The 17532-nt window shown below is 38.2% G+C and overlaps 1 non-coding gene across 1 annotated transcript; it reads right to left on the minus strand.

Moving 5' to 3' along the window:
* Positions 1-2871: 2871 nt before the first annotated feature.
* On the minus strand, positions 2872-2979 carry LOC148567216 (small nucleolar RNA R71). Its single transcript, XR_015882640.1, has one exon. It is a non-coding gene; the product is annotated as a small nucleolar RNA R71 (small nucleolar RNA).
* Between the last annotated feature and the right edge of the window lie 14553 nt (positions 2980-17532).

Below are 17532 nucleotides of genomic sequence, written 5' to 3' on the forward strand. Positions count from 1 at the left end.
TTTTCACAAAGAGGATGAAAAGTAGCCATTGACAACGGTGATGTCCTTACATAAAGCCAGCCATAGAAAGGAGTAGGATTGATTGGATGAAGACAGCAGGAAAGCAGAGGTTCAGAGGAACGAACACATCTCTATACGCTTATCTGAAATTCCCACCAATGAATTACATAAATATTTCTATCTTTATTTTCTGTTTATTTATTATTTATTTTCGAAAACTCCATAACTATTTGATATTCGCCTGACTGAGATTTATAAGGTGACCATAGCTTGCTTCATACCAACAATCTCCGTGGGATCGACCCTTACTCACGTAAGGTTTTATTACTTGGACGACCCAGTGCACTTGCTGGTTAGTTGTATCGAAGTTGTGAATGAAAAACGATTTATTAAGACGTGCGTACAGAGTTTTTGGCGCCGTTGCCTGAGATCACAATTTCGTGCACCAAGTTTTTGGCGCCGTTGCCGGGGATTGTTCGAGTTTGGACAACTGACGGTTCATCGTGTTGCTCAGATTAGGTAATTTTCTTTTTGTTTTATTTTCAAAAATTTTTCAAAAAAAATTTTTCAAAAATCTTTCAAAAATTTCTCATCTGTTTTCGAAAATTATTCTAAATTTTTTTAAGAATGAATTCTAGTGTTTCATGAAGCATGTTGAAGCCTGACTGGCTATAAAGCCATGTCTAAATTCATTTGGACTGGGGCTTCCAACCCAACATTATCAAGAGCAAGCTAGTTGTTGCTAATCCACTTGCTGCTGTTCCTGATCCAAAAGATTTACATGCTAAAGCTTGACTAGCTATTAAGCCATGTCTAACCCTCAGATTGGAGCTTTAGACTAAGAGTGCAAGATTCCTGGAATTCATATTAAAAATTTTGGAATCCTTATTTTTCTTTTTCACAAATAATGTCCGAAAAATACAAAAAAATCATAAAATCATAAAAATAAAAAACATTTTGTGTTTCTTGTTTGAGTCTTGAGTCAATTTCAAGTTTGGTGTCAATTGCATTTTTTCTAAAAATTCTCTGCATTTTTCGAAAACTCATGCATTCATGCATTCATAGTGTTCTTCATGATCTTCAAGTTGTTCCTGGCCAGTCTTCTTGTTTGATCTTGATGTTTTCTTGTTTTGTGTCTTTTCTTGTTTTTCATGTGCATTTTTGCATTCATAGGTTCTGAACATGAAAGATTTCTAAGTTTGGTGTCTTGCATGTTTTCTTTGCATTGAAAACTTTTCAAAAATATGTTCTTGATGTTCATCATGATCTTCAAAGTGTTCTTGGTGTTCATCTTGACATTCATAGCATTCTTGCATGCATTCATTGTTTTGATCCATAACTTTCATGCATTGAGTCTTTTTCATGTTTTTCTCTTTCATCATTGAAAATTCAAAAATCAAAAAAATATCTTCCCCTTTTTCACTCATAAATTTCGAAAATTTAGATTGACTTTTTCAAAAAAATTTTAAAATCTAGTTGTTTTTATGAGTCAAATCAATTTTTCAATTTAAAAATCTTATCTTTTTCAAAATCTTTTTCAAAAATCAAATCTTTTTCATTTTTCTTATTTATTTTCAAAAATTTTAAAAATATTTTTCAAAAATCTTTTTCCTAATTTTATCTCATAATTTTCGAAAATATTCTCATTAATTAATGTTTTGATTCAAAAATTTCAAGTTTGTTACTTGCTTGTCAAGAAAGATTCAAACTTTAAGTTCTAAAATCATATCTTGTGATTTCTTGTGAGTCAAGTCATTAATTATGATTTTAAAAAAACAAATCTTTTTCAAAACTAATTCTAATCATATATTTCTATCATATCTTTTTTTTTTAAATCTTATCTTTTTCAAAAATTTGATTTTAAAATATCTTTTCTAACTTCTTATCTTCTTATCTTTTCAAAATTGATTTTCAAATTTGTTTCAACTAACTAATTGACTTTTTGTTTGTTTCTTATCTTTTTCAAAACTACCTAACTAACTCCCTCTCTCTAATTTTCAAAAATGTCTCCCTCTTTTTCAAAAAATTTCTTTTTAATTAACTAATTGTTTCAATTTTTAATTTTAAACTTGATTTCATTCCTAATTTTCGAAAATCACTAACCCCTTTTCAAAATTTTATTTTCGAAAATCCTCTTTCTCTCTCATCTCCTTCTATTTATTTATTCACCTACTAACACTTCATCTCACCCAAATTCGAACCCCCTCTTCCATCTGTGTTCGAATTTTCTCTTCTTCCCTTCTTTACATTCTTTTCTTCTTCTACTCACATAGGGGAACCTCTATACTCTGGTAAAAAGGATCCCTATTATTATTTTTCTGTTCCCTTCTTTTTCATATGAGCAGGAGCAAGGACAAGAACATTCTTGTTGAAGCAGATCCAGAACCTGAAAGGACTCTGAAGAGGAAACTAAAAGAAGCTAAATTAAAATAATCCAGCAAGCACCTTTCAGAAATTTTTGAACAGGAAGAGGAGATGGCAGCTGAAAATAATAATAATGCAAGGAGGATGCTTGGTGACTTTACTGCACCTAATTCTAATTTACATGGAAGAAGTATCTCCATCCCCACCATTGGAGCAAACAATTTTGAGCTTAAACCTCAACTAGTTTCTCTGATGCAACAAAACTGCAAGTTTCATGGACTTCCATCTGAAGATCCTTTTCAGTTCTTAACTGAATTCTTGAAGATATGTGATACTGTTAAGACTAATGGAGTAGATCCTGAAGTCTACAGGCTCATGCTTTTCCCTTTTGCTGTAAGAGACAGAGCTAGAATATGGTTGGACTCTCAACCTAAGGATAGCCTGAACTCTTGGGATAAGCTGGTCAAGGCTTTCTTAGCCAAGTTCTTTCCTCCTCAAAAGCTTAGTAAGCTTAGAGTGGATGTTCAAACCTTCAGACAGAAAGAAGGTGAATCCCTCTATGAAGCTTGGGAGAGATACAAGGAACTGACCAAAAAGTGTCCTTCTGACATGCTTTTAGAATGGACCATCCTGGATATATTCTATGATGGTCTGTCTGAATTAGCTAAGATGTCATTGGATACTTCTGCAGGTGGATCCATTCACCTAAAGAAAACGCCTGCAGAAGCTCAAGAACTCATTGACATGGTTGCTAATAACCAGTTTATGTACACTTCTGAGAGGAATCCTGAAAGTAATGGGACGCCTCAGAAGAAGGGAGTTCTTGAAATTGATACTCTGAATGCCATATTGGCTCAGAATAAAATATTGACTCAGCAAGTCAATATGATTTCTCAGAGTCTGAATGGAATGCAAGCTGCATCCAACAGTACTCAAGAGGCATCTTCTGAAGAAGAAGCTTATGATCCTGAGAACCCTGCAATAGCAGAGGTGAATTACATGGGTGAACCATATGGAAACACCTATAATCCCTCATGGAGAAATCACCCAAATCTCTCATGGAAGGATCAACAAAAGCCTCAACAAGGCTTTAATAATGGTGGAAGGAGTAGGTTTAACAATAGTAAACCTTTTCCATCATCCACTCAGCAACAGACAGAGAACTCTGAACAAAATACATCTAATTTAGCAAACTTAGTCTCTGATCTATCTAAGGCCACAGTAAGTTTCATGAATGAAACAAGGTCCTCCATTAGAAATTTGGAGGCACAAGTGGGCCAGCTGAGTAAAAGGATCACTGAAATCCCTCCTAGTACTCTCCCAAGCAATACAGAAGAAAATCCAAAAGGAGAGTGCAAAGCTATTGATATAACCATCATGGCCGAACCCAAGGAGGAAGGGGAGGACGTGAATCCCAGTGAGGAAGACCTCCTGGGACGTCCAGTGATCAATAAGGAGTTTCCCTCTGAGGAACCAAAGGAATCTGCGACTCATCTAGAGACCATAGAGATTCCATTGAACCTCCTTATGCCCTTCATGAGCTCTGATGAGTATTCCTCTTCTGAAGAGAATGAGGATGTTACTGAAGAGCAAGTTGCCAAGTTCCTTGGTGCAATCATGAAGCTGAATGCCAATTTATTTGGTAATGAGACTTGGGGAGATGAACCTCCCCTGTTCACCAATGAACTAAATGCATTGGATCAACTGAGATTGCCTCAGAAGAAACAGGATCCTGGAAAGTTCCTAATACCTTGTACCATAGGCACCATGACCTTTGAGAAGGCTCTATGTGACCTGGGGTCAGGAATAAATCTCATGCCACTCTCTGTAATGGAGAAACTGGGAATCTTTGAGGTACAAGCTGCTAAAATCTCATTAGAGATGGCAGACAATTCCAGAAAACAGGCTTATGGACAAGTAGAGGACATGTTAGTAAAGGTTGAAGGCCTTTACATCCCTGCTGATTTCATAATCCTAGATAGTGGGAAGGATGAGGATGAATCCATCATCCTTGGAAGACCCTTCCTAGCCATAGCAAGAGCTGTGATTGATGTTAACAGAGGTGAACTAGTCCTTCAATTGAATGAGGACTCCCTTGAGTTTAAAACTCAAGGACATCCTTCTGTAAACATGGAAAAGAGGCACAGTAAGATTCTCTCAAAATAGAGTCAACTAGAGCCCCCACAGTCAAACTCTAAGTTTGGTGTTGGGGAGTCTCAACAATGCTCTGAACATCTGTGAGGCTCCATGAGAGCCCACTGTCAAGCTATTGACATTAAAGAAGCGCTTGTTGGGAGGCAATCCAATTTTTATTTAATTATATTTTTATTAGTTATATGTCTTTATAGGTTCATGATTATGTGGAGTCACAAAATAAATATAAAAATTGAAAACAGAATCAAAAACAGCAGAAAAAAAAATCACACCCTGGAGGAAGGACTTACTGGCGTTTAAACGCCAGTAAGGAGCATCTGTCTGGCGTTCAACGCCAGAACAGAGCATGTTTCTGGCATTGAATGCCAGAAACAAGCAGCATCCTGGCGTTCAGACGCCAGAAATGCACAGTGAAGAAGAGCTGGCGCTGAACGCCAGAAACAAGCATCTGGCTGGTGTTCAACGCCAGAAATATGCTGCATCTGGGCGCTGAACGCCCAGAACAAGCATCAATTCAGCATTTAAATGCCAGAATGGCATGCAAAGGCATTTTACATGCCTAATTGGTGCAGGGATGCAAATCCTTGACACCTCAGGATCTGTGGATCCCACAGGATCCCCACCTACCACCACTCACTCTCTTCCCTCTTCTTAATGTTCATCCTCTCTTCCCAATAAACACTCTTCCCCAAAATTCTTCACCTATTACCCCCCTCCCTTCCCTATATATAGCCCTCCATTCTTCCTCATTTTCACACAACACAACCCTCTCTTCCCCTTCTTGGCCGAATACACCTCTCCCTCCTCCCCTCCATATTTTCTTCTTCTTCTTCTACTATTCTTTCTTCTTTTGCTCGAGGGCGAGTAATATTCTAAGTTTGGTGTGGTAAAAGCATAGTTTTTTTGTTTTTCCATTACCATTGATGGCACCTAAGACCGGAGAATCCTCTAGAAAAGGAAAAGGAAAGACAAAAGCTTCCACCTCCAAGTCATGGGAGATGGAAAGATTCATCTCCAAAGCTCATCAAGACCACTTCTATGATGTTGTGGCCAAGAAGAAGGTGATCCCCGAGGTCCCTTTCAATCTCAAGAGAAATGAGTATCCGGAGATCCGACATGAAATCCAAAGAAGAGGTTGGGAAGTTCTAACAAACCCCATCCAACAAGTCGGCATCCTAATGGTTCAAGAGTTCTATGCCAATGCATGGATCACTAGGAACCATGACCAAAGTAAGAACCCGAACCCAAAGAATTATCTCACCATGGTTCGGGAGAAATACTTTGATTTTAGTCCGGAAAACGTGAGGTTGGCGTTTAACTTGCCCATGATGCAAGGAGATGCACGCCCCTACACTAGAAGGGTCAACTTTAATCAAAGGTTGGACCAAGTCCTCATGGACATATGTGTGGAAGGAGCTCAATGGAAGATTGACTCCAAAGGCAAGCCGGTTCAACTAAGAAGACTGGACCTCAAGCCTGTGGCTAGAGGATGGTTAGAGTTCATCCAACGCTCCATCATCCCCACTAGCAACCGATCTAAAGTTACTGTGGATCGGGCCATCATGATTCATAGCATCATGATTGGAGAGAAAGTAGAAGTTCATGAAGTCATCTCCCTTGAACTCTACAAAATAGCCGAAAAGTCCTCCCCCATGGCAAGGGTAGATTTTCCTCATCTTATTTGCTATCTATGTTACTCAGTTGGAGCTTTCATAGAAGGAGACATTCCCATTGAGGAAGAGAAGCCCATCACTAAGAAAAGGATGGAGCAAGCAAGAGAGCCCATTCATGGATCTCAAGAAACGCATGAAGCTCATCACCATGAGATCCCGGAGATGCCTCAAATGCATCTTCCTCCACAAAACTATTGGGAGCAAATCAATACCTCCCTAGGAGAATTAAGTTCCAACATGGGACAACTAAGGGTGGAACATCAAGAGCACTCCATCATTCTTCATGAAATTAGAGAAGATCAAAAAGCAATGAGGGAGGATCAACAAAGACAAGGAAGAGACATAGAAGAGCTCAAGGACATCATTGGTTCCTCAAAAAGGAAACGCCACCATCACTAAGGTGGACTCATTCCTTGTTCTTAAATTCTCTGTTTTTCGGTTTCTTTATGTTAAGTGCTTATCCATGTTTGTGTCTTATTACATGATCATTAGTATTTAGTAACTATGTCTTAAAGTTATGAATGTCCTATGAATCCATCACCTCTCTTAAATAAAAATGTTTTAATTCAAAAGAACAAGAAGTACATGAGTTTTGAATTTATCCTTGAACTTAGTTTAATTATATTGATATGGTGACAATACTTTTTGTTTTCTGAATGAATGCTTGAACAGTGCATATGTCTTTTGAAGTTGTTGTTTAAGAATGTTAAATATGTTGGCTCTTGAAAGAATGATGACAAGGAGACATGTTATTTGATAATCTGAAAAATCATAAAAATGATTCTTGAATCAAGAAAAAGCAGTGAATACAAAAGCTTGCAGGAAAAAAAATAGCAAAAAAAAAAGCAAGCAGAAAAAGCCAAAAGCTCTTAAAACCAAAAGGCAAGAGCAAAAAGCCAATAACCCTTAAAACCAAAAGGCAAGGGTAAATAAAAAGGATCCCAAGGCTTTGAGCATCAGTGGATAGAAGGGCCTAAAGGAATAAAATCCTGGCCTAAGCGGCTAAACCAAGCTGTCCCTAACCATGTGCTTGTGGCGTGAAGGTGTCAAGTGAAAACTTGAGACTGAGCGGTTAAAGTCAAGGTCCAAATCAAAAGAAGAGTGTGCTTAAGAACCCTGGACACCTCTAATTGGGGACTTTAGCAAAGCTAAGTCACAATCTGAAAAGGTTTACCCAATTATGTGTCTGTGGCATTTATATATCCGGTGGTAATACTGGAAAACAAAGTGCTTAGGGCCACGACCAAGACTCATAAAGTAGCTGTGTTCAAGAATCAACATACTGAACTAGGAGAATCAATAACACTATCTGAACTCTGAGTTTCTATTGATGCCAATCATTCTGAACCTCAATGGATAAAGTGAGATGCCAAAACTATTCAAGAGGCAAAAAGCTACAAGTCCCGCTCATCTGATTGGAGCTATGTTTCATTGATAGTTTGGAATTTATAGTATATTCTCTTCTTTTTATCCTATTTAATTTTCAGTTGCTTGGGGACAAGCAACAATTTAAGTTTGGTGTTGTGATGAGCGGATAATTTATACGCTTTTTGGCATTGTTTTTAGTTTATTTTTAGCAGGATCTAGTTACTTTTAGGGATGTTTTTATTAGTTTTTATGTTAAATTCATATTTTTGGACTTTACTATGAGTTTGTGTGTTTTTCTTTGATTTCAGGTATTTTCTGGCTGAAATTGAGGGACTTGAGCAAAAATCAGATTCAGAGGTTGAAGAAGGACTGCTGATGCTGTTGGATTCTAACCTCCCTGCACTCAAAGTAGATTTTCTGGAGCTACAGAACTCAAAATGGCGCGCTTCCAATTGCGTTAGAAAGTAGATATCCAGAGCTTTCCAGCAATATATAATAGTCCATACTTTGGCCGAGTTTAGATGATGCAAAAGGGCGTTGAACGCCAGTTCTACGCTGTAGTCTGGAGTTAAACGCCAGAAACACGTCACGAACCAGAGTTGAACGCCAAAAACACGTTACAACTTGGAGTTCAAGAAGTCTCTGCACGTGGAAAGCTAAAGCTTAGCCCAAGCACACACCAAGTGGGCCCCGGAAGTGGATTTATGCATCAATTACTTACTTCTGTAAACCCTAGTAGCTAGTTTAGTATAAATAGGACTTTTTACTATTGTATTAGAGATCTTTTAACATCCTTGGATTATCTTTTGATCTATTGATCACGTTTGGGGGCTGGCCATTCAGCCATTCCTGGACCTTCATCACTTATGTATTTTCAAACGGTAGAGTTTCTGCACTCCATAGATTAAGATGTGGAGCTCTGCTATTCCTCAAAGATTAATGCAAAGTACTACTGTTTTTCTATTCAATTCAACTTATTCCGCTTCTAAGATATTCATTCGCACTTTAATATGAATGTGATGAACGTGACAATCATCATCATTCCCCCACGAACGCGTGCCTGACAACCACTTCCGTTCCACCTTAGATTGAATGAGTATCTCTTGGATCTCTTAATCAGAATCTTCGTGGTATAAGCTAGATTGATGGCGGCATTCATGAGAGTCCGGAAAGTCTAAAGTTTGTCTGTGGTATTCCGAGTAGGACTCTAGGATTGAATGACTGTGACAAACTTCAAACTCGCGAGTGCTGGGCGTAGTGACAGACGCAAAAGGAGGGTGAATCCTATTCCAGTATGATCGAGAACCTCAGATGATTAGCCGTGCTGTGACAGAGCATTTGGACCATTTTCACAAGAGGATGGGATGCAGCCATTGACAACGGTGATGCCTCCAGATGATTAGCCATGCAGTGACAGCGCATCGGACCATTTTCACAGAGAGGATGAAAAGTAGCCATTGACAACGGTGATGTCCTTAAATAAAGCCAGCCATAGAAAGGAGTAGGATTGATTGGATGAAGACAGCAGGAAAGTAGAGGTTCAGAGGAACGAACGCATCTCTATACGCTTATCTGAAATTCCCACCAATGAATTACATAAGTATTTCTATCTTTATTTTCTGTTTATTTATTATTTATTTTCGAAAACTCCATAATTATTTGATATTCGCCTGACTGAGATTTACAAGGTGACCATAGCTTGCTTCATACCAACAATCTCCATGGGATCGACCCTTACTCACGTAAGGTTTTATTACTTGGACGACCCAGTGCACTTGCTGGTTAATTGTATCGAAGTTGTGAATAAAAAACGATTTATTAAGACGTGCGTGCAGAGTTTTTGAAGCCGTTGCCTGAGATCACAATTTTGTGCACCACTTCCTAAGCCTTTAATTTGTCTATTTTAATTCCCCTTTATACCATTCGATGCCGTGATCCGTGTGTTAACTGTTTCAGGCTTTATGGGCAGGAATGGCTTAGATGATGAAAAGGAAGCTTGCAAAAATGGAAGAAACACAAGAAATAAATGAGATAACCAGCGAGCATCGACGCGCATGCCTGGCTCACGCGTGCGCGTGATCTGGAGATTTTCACAGCGACGCGTGCGCGTACCTAACGCATACACGTGAAAGCGAGTTTGCACAGTGACGTGTACGCGTACCTGACGCGGACGTGTGACACGCGAAGAAGACCATCGACGCGTACGCGTGACATGCGCTACCTGCAGAAAATGCAGAAAATGCTGGGAGTGATTTCGGGCTGAGTTTGGACCCAGTTTTTGGCCCAGAAACGCAGACTAAAGCCAGGGGACAAGAAGAGACTCGAGACACTTTTCATTATTCACAATTCTAGGTTTAGATGTAGTTTCTAGAGAGAGAGGCTCTCTCATCTCTCTTGGGTTTTAGGATTTTTATTAGTTTTAGGTTTGTTTCTTCTCGATTCCAGGTTCAATGTTCCTCTAATTTAATTTCTCTTCTACTTTTATTTATTCTAGCATTCCAGTTTATTTATTTTTCCAATTTGGTTTATAAACTCCATGTTAGATTTGATTTCTTTATTTAATGCAATTTGAAGTATTTCATATTTATGATTTTAATCTAGCTTTTTACATCCTTAGGTTGAATTGATTAACTGGAGACGCTTGAGTTATCAAACTCCTTATTGATTGATAATTGGAATTTGCTGGTTAATTTGGATCCCTCTAAAGCTAGTCTTTCCTTAGGAGCTGACTAGGACTTGAGAAATTAAATTGATTAGTCCACTTGACTTTTCTTTATTTAGTAAGGGTTAACTAAGTGGGAGTAATGAACAATTCTCATCACAGTTGATAAGGATAACTAGGATAGGACGTCCAGTTCGCATACCTTGCTAAGAGCTTTATTAGTTATTATTTTAATTCTCGCAATTTACTTTTCTTGTTCCCTATTCGAAAAACCCGAAAAGATACTTTTCCACAACCAATAATAAGAACACTTCCCTGCAATTCCTTGAGAGACGACCCGAGGTTTAAATACTTCGGTTATTAATTTTATTGGGTTTGCTTTAGTGACAACCAAATTTTTGTATGAAAGAATTCTTTGTTAGTTTAGAAACTATACTAGCAATGAGAATTTATTGTGAAATTCTTTACCAGCAGGAATCCGTTCGTCAAATGGCGTCGTTGCCGGAGAATTGTAAACGTGTGCCTTATTATTGGTTATTGTAAATATTTGTTTTTTGCTTGTTTGTTTGTTTTCGTTTTTTATTTTTATTAGCTACTATGAATTCTCACCCCTTTGGCTATGAGTCTAGTTCAAATTGTGTTGCAGGGAATGGACGCTATAATGAGAACATGCATCAAGGTTGGAACAATCAAAGATGGGAGGAGCCACAAGGATTTGATCAACCCTCTTGGCAACAACCCCCTCCAATGCGCTATAACCAACAACCATTCTATGATGCATACTAAGACAATAGTTATGGTGGACCTTTTCGTGACAACCAACCTCCACCAAATTACTATGGTCAAGAGCCATTCCAGGGTGCGTACCAAGACGATGAATATGGAGGACTCCCTTGTAGTTACCAACAAGCCCCACCATATGCTTATGAACTACCTCCTCAACCTAACTTTGAACCACCATACTCCCAAGTCCCTTTCCACCGTTCGCCTCCATATGACCCCAATCCATATCCACCATATCAACCACCCCATGAGCCATATGAACCATACATAGAGCCACCCCAATTCCAATCCAATTACTCCCGAGAGCCACCTTCTCCATATAGACCTTCCCCATATCCATTGATCCATGAGCCATATGATCCCAATCACGTTACTCAAGAAGAACAAGAGCCAAGGGACCGTCTCAAGGAAACAATGGATCAAGTTCATACAACTCTTCATCAACTGGAGCAAGCAATAAATCGATTAGCTTCCCAACGTTTGGACACTCAAAGAACCCCATGGCTTCATGTGGAGAATCTAATGAAGAACATAGCATGAAAGAGACACTAAAAACTCAGGTGGATTGATGAGCGGATATTTTATACGCTTTTTGGCTCAATTTCATATAGTTTTTAGTATGTTTTAGTTAGTTTTTAGTATATTTTTATTAGTTTCTAGGCAAAATTCATATTTCTAGACTTTACTATGAGTTTGTGTACTTTTCTATAATTTCAGGTATTTTCTGGCTGAAATTGAGGGAGCTGAGCAAAAATCTTATTCAGGCTGAAAAAGGACTGCTGATGCTGTTGGATTCTGACCTCCCTGCACTCGGAATGGATTTTTTGGAGCTACAGAAGTCCAATTGGCGCGCTCTCAATTGCGTTGGAAAGTAGACATCCAGGGCTTTCCAGCAATATATAATAGTCCATACTTTGTTCAAGGATAGACGACGTACATTGGCGTTCAACGCCAGTTTCATGTTTTATTCTGGCGTTAAACGCCAGAAACATGTTACAAGTTGGAGTTAAACGCCAGAAACAGGTTACAACCTGGTGTTTAACTCTAGAAACAGCCTAGGCACGTGTAAAGCTCAAGTCTCAGCCCCAGCACACACCAAGTGGACTCCAAAAGTGGATTTCTGCACTATCTATCTTAGTTTACTCATTTTCTGTAAACCTAGGTTACTAGTTTAGTATTTAAACAACTTTTAGAGATTTATTTTGTACCTCATGATATTTTAGATCTGAACTTTGTACTCTTTGACAGCATAAGTCTCTAAACTCCATTGTTGGGGGTGAGGAGCTCTGCTGTGTCTCGATGAATTAATGCAATTATTTCTGTTTTCTATTTAAACACGCTTGTTTCCATCTAAGATGTTCATTCGCACTTCAATATGATGGATGTGATGATCCGTGACATTCATCACCATTCTCAACCTATGAACGCGTGACTGACAACCACCTTCGTTCTACCTTCGATTGAATGAGTATCTATTGGATTCCTTAATCAGAATCTTCGTGGTATAAGCTAGAATCCATTGGCAGCATTCTTGAGAGTCCGGAAAGTCTAAACCTTGTTTGTGGTATTCCGAGTAGGATTTAGGGATTGAATGACTGTGACGAGCTTCAAACTCACAAGGGTTGGGCATAGTGACAGATGCAAAAGGATCAATGGATCCTATTCCAGCATGAGTGAGAACCGACAGATGATTAGCCGTGCGGTGACAGCGCACCTGGACCATTTTCACTGAGAAGACGGATGGTAGCCATTGACAAGGGTGATCCACCAACACACAACTTGCCATAGGAGGAACCTTGCGTGCGTGAAGAAGAAGACAGGGGAAAAGCAGAGATTCAGAAGACAAAGCATCTCCAAAACTCCAACATATTCTCCATTACTGCATAAAAAGTATTTAATTCATGCTCTTTTATTTTTCGCAATCCAAACTGATAATTATAATTGATATCATGACTAAGAATTACAAGATAACCATAGATTGCTTCAATCCAACAATCTCCGTGGGATTCGACCCTTGCTCACGTAAGGTATTACTTGGACGACCCAGTGCACTTGCTGGTTAGTGGTACGAGTTGTGAAAAGTGTGATTTACAATTCGTGCACCAAGTTTTTGGCGCCGTTGCCGGGGATTGTTCGAGTTTGGACAACTGACGGTTTATTTTGTTGCTTAGATTAGGAAAATTTTTTTTTTTTTGGTTTAGAGTCTTCTATTATTGTTTTTGGTTGAAATTTTTTTTAAATCCTTATTTTCTCTTTTTAAATTTTTCGAAAATTTTATAAACTGATAATTGAGTTTTTCTGTTTGAGTTTAGTTTCATATTTTAAGTTTGGTGTCAATTGCATGTTTTTATTTTCTTTTAAATTTTCGAATTTGTGTTCATTGTTCTTTCTTAATCTTCAAGTTGTTCTTGTTTATTTTCCTTGTTTGATCTTTATTTTTCTTGTTTTGTGATTTTTCTTGTTTTTCTTGTGCATTTTCGAATTATTAGTATCCAAAAAAAATTAATTAAAAATAAAAAATTTATACATTAAATACCTTTATTAAAACACTTTAAATTTATAGCTTAATTGGCTAGAGCAGTGTGCTTATGTTCTTGGTAATTGGGAATTTTCTTTCTAAAATATTTTCAAAAATAAATTTTCTTTGAATAAATCTTGTGCTAAACTTTAAGTTTGGTGTTCTCCTGTTAACTTTTCTTTAGTTTTCAAAAATTTTGTTTTGGTTTTCTAAAAATTTTAAGTTTGGTGTTCTTTCTTCATGTTCTTGTTGTTCTTGTGAGTCTTCAAAGTGTTCTTGAGTCTTCCTTGTGTTTTGATCTTAAAATTTTTAAGTTTGGTGTTCCTTGGTATTTTCTCTCCAAAATTTTTGAAAACAAGGAGCATTAGATCTAAAAATTTTAAGTTGTGTGTCTTTTGTGTGTTTTTCTTTTTCATCATAAAATTCAAAAATAAAAAAAATATCTTCTCTAACTATTTTTGAGCAAATATTTCAAAATTTTTTCAAAAAAATTCAGATTTTTATTTTAAAATTTCTATTTTATCTTATCTTTTCTAATCTCAAATCTTAAAATCAAATATTTTTCATATCTTTTATTTTATTTTATTTTCTTACAAGTATCTTTAATTTTAAGACATATCTTTTTCAAAACTTCCTAACCAATTTCTCTCTCTTCATTTTTTTCGAAAATTCTCACCCACATCTTTTTCAAATCTTTTTAATTAATTAATTTAGTTTTCAATTTTCTTCTATTTCTTTTTCTTCTAATTTTCGAAATTATAGTCAATTTTTCATTTGTTTTATTTTATTTTATTTTAATTTCGGTTTTCAAAAAAATTTAAAAATATATTTTCTTTGCAATTCATATCAATTCCATTTTATCCATCATGGATCTAAGTAGAAATGAACAGTCTAGAAGAACTCTGTGGTCATATGGTAATCCCACTACTGCTGCATATGGGAGTAGTATCTGTATACCCTCCATCAAAGCAGGCAGTTTTTAGCTAAATCCTCAGCTCATTGTCATGGTGCAGCAAAACTGCCAGTATTCCGGTCTTCCACAGGAAGAACCTACTGAATTTCTGGCACAATTCTTGTAAATTGCTGACACAGTATGTGACAAGGAGGTAGATCAGGATGTATACAGGCTGTTACTGTTTCCATTTGTTGTAAAAGATTAAGCAAAAAGGTGGTTAAATAACCAACCCGCAGCAAGCATAAGGACATAGAAACAGTTATCAGATAAATTCCTGAATCAATATTTCCCTCCAAAAAGGATGACACAGCTAAGGCTGGACATCTAAGGCTTTAAACAAGAAGATGATGAATCCCTTTATAATGCCTGGAAAAGGTACAGAGGGATGCTAAGGAAATGCCCCTCTGAAATGTTTTCAGAATGGGTACAATTAAACATCTTCTACTATGGGCTTACAGAAGGAGCTCAGATGTCCCTAGACCACTCAGCTGGTGGATCCATACACATGAGGAAAACTATTGAAGAGGCTCAAGAGCTTATTGATATAGTTGCTAGAAACCAGCATCTGTACATAAGTAATGGGTCCTCCATAAAAGAAGAAGCCAAAGCAGTATCTACTGAACTTGGTCCTCCAGAACAAGTTGCTGAACTCAATCAACAATTGTGCTTTCTAACAAAACAGCTAGCAGAATTTAAGGAGATGCTACAAGACACTAAATATGCTAATAAAAATATGGAGGCACAATTGAATCAGACAAAACAGTAGTTATCAAAGTAGATACCAGAAGAGTGCCAGGCAATTCAATTAAGAAGTGGGAAAACATTAAATACCTCGCTTCAGAGCAGCAGAAAGCCAAGAAAAGAACAACTGACAGAGGATGAGCAAAATATCATTCAAAATCCCTCTGAGGACAGTAAGAGCCCAGAGAGGAATGATTCTGGCACTCAAACGCCAGAAAAGGATGGAGAGCTGGTGTTGAACGCCCAACCCATGCTCAGTTCTGGCGTTCAAACGCCACAAACAAGCAAGGAGTTGGCGTTAAACGCCTAAAGGAAGCTCAGTTCTGGCGTTCAAACGCTAGGAATAGGTAAGGAGTTGGCGTCCAACGCCAATCCAGCTTCCACCCCTGGCATTCAAACACCAGTGAGGGATCAGACACACACAAGTGCTGATAACAACCCCTCTAAAAAGGCTTCTCCAACCACCTCTGTAGGAAATAAACCTACAGCAATCAAGGTTGAAGAATACAAAGCCAAAATGCCTTATCCTCAAAAACTCTGCCAAGAGGAGCAGGATAGGCAATTTGCTCGCTTTGCAGACTATCTCAGGACTCTTGAAATAAAGATTCCATTTACAGAGGCACTTGAGCAAATACCTTCTTATGCCAAGTTCATGAAAGAGATCTTGAGTCATAAGAAGGATTGGAGAGAAACTGAAAGAGTTCTCCTCACTGAAGAATGCAGTGCAGTCATTCTGAAAATCTTCCCAGAAAAGCTTAAAGGTCCCGGGAGCTTCATGATACCATGCACATTAGAGGGTAATTGCACCAAGATAGCTTTATATGATCTTGGGGCAAGTATCAATCTAATACCTGCATCCACTATCAGAAAGCTTGGTTTAACTAAAGAAGTCAAACCAACCCGGATATGTCTCCAACTTGCTGATGGCTCTATTAAATACCCATCAGGCGTGATTGAAGACATGATTGTCAGGGTTGGGCCATTCGTCTTCCCCACTAAATTTGTAGTGCTGGAAATGGAGGAGCACAAGAGTGCTACTCTCATTCTAGGAAGACCTTTCCTAGTAACTGGACGAACTCTCATTGATGTCCAAAAGGGGGAAGTAACCCTGAGAGTCAATGAGGATGAGTTTAAGTTGAATGCTGTCAAAGCCATGCAGCATCTAGACACACCAAAAGACTGCATGAAAGTTGATCTTATTGACTCTTTAGTAGAGGAGATCAACATGGCTGCGAGTCTCGAATCAGAGCTGGAAGACATCTTTAAAGATGTTCAGCCTGATCTGGAGGATTCAGAGGAATTGAAAGAGCCTCTGGAAATTCCTCAGGAAGAGGAAAAACCTCCTAAACCCAAGCTCAAACCATTACCACCATCCCTGAAATATACATTTCTGGGAGAAGGTGACACTTTTCCAGTGATCATAAGCTCTGCTTTGAATTCACAGGAAGAGGAAGCACTACTTCAAGTGCTAAATCCAGCTAGATGCATAAGTGACCTTAAGGGCATAAGCCCAGCTAGACGCATACACAAGATCCTATTGGAGGATGATGCTAAGCCAGTGGTTCAACCACAGAGGTGGTTAAATCCAGCCATGAAGGAAGTAGTGCAGAAAGAGGTCACCAAGTTACTGGAGGCTGGGATTATTTATCCTATTTCTGATAGCCCCTGGGCAAGCCATGTCCAAGTTGTCCCAAAAAAGGGAGGCATGACAATGGTTCATAATGAAAAAAATGAATTGGTTCCTACAAGAACAATTACAGGGTGGCGCATGTGTATTGACTACAGAAGGCTCAATACTGCCACCAGAAAGGATCATTTTTCTTTACCATTCATAGACCAGATGCTAGAAAGACTAGCAGGTCATGATTATTACTGCTTTTTGGATGGCTATTCAGGCTACAACCAAATTACAGTAGATCCCCAGGATTAAGAGAAAACAGCATTCACATGTCCATCTGGAGTGTTTGCTTACAGAAGGATGCCATTTGGGCTGTGTAATGCGCCTGCAACCTTTCAGAGATGCATGCTCTCTATTTTCTCTAATATGGTGGAAAATTTTCTGGAAGTCTTCATGGATGACTTCTCAGTATATGGAGACTCATTCAGCTCCTGTCTTGATCACCTGACACTGGTTCTGAAAAGATGCCAAGAGACTAACCTGGTTTTAAACTTGGAAAATGTCACTTTATGGTGACTGAAGGGATTGTCCCTGGGCATAATATTTCGAATAAAGGAATAGAGGTGGATCAAGCTAAAGTAGAGGTAATTAAAAAATTACCACCACCTGCCAATGTTAAGGCAATCAGAAGCTTTC

This window comes from Arachis ipaensis, chromosome B4, assembly GCF_059453495.1.
Source record: "Arachis ipaensis isolate K30076 ecotype BB chromosome B4, ASM5945349v1, whole genome shotgun sequence".
Lineage (NCBI taxonomy): Eukaryota > Viridiplantae > Streptophyta > Magnoliopsida > Fabales > Fabaceae > Arachis > Arachis ipaensis.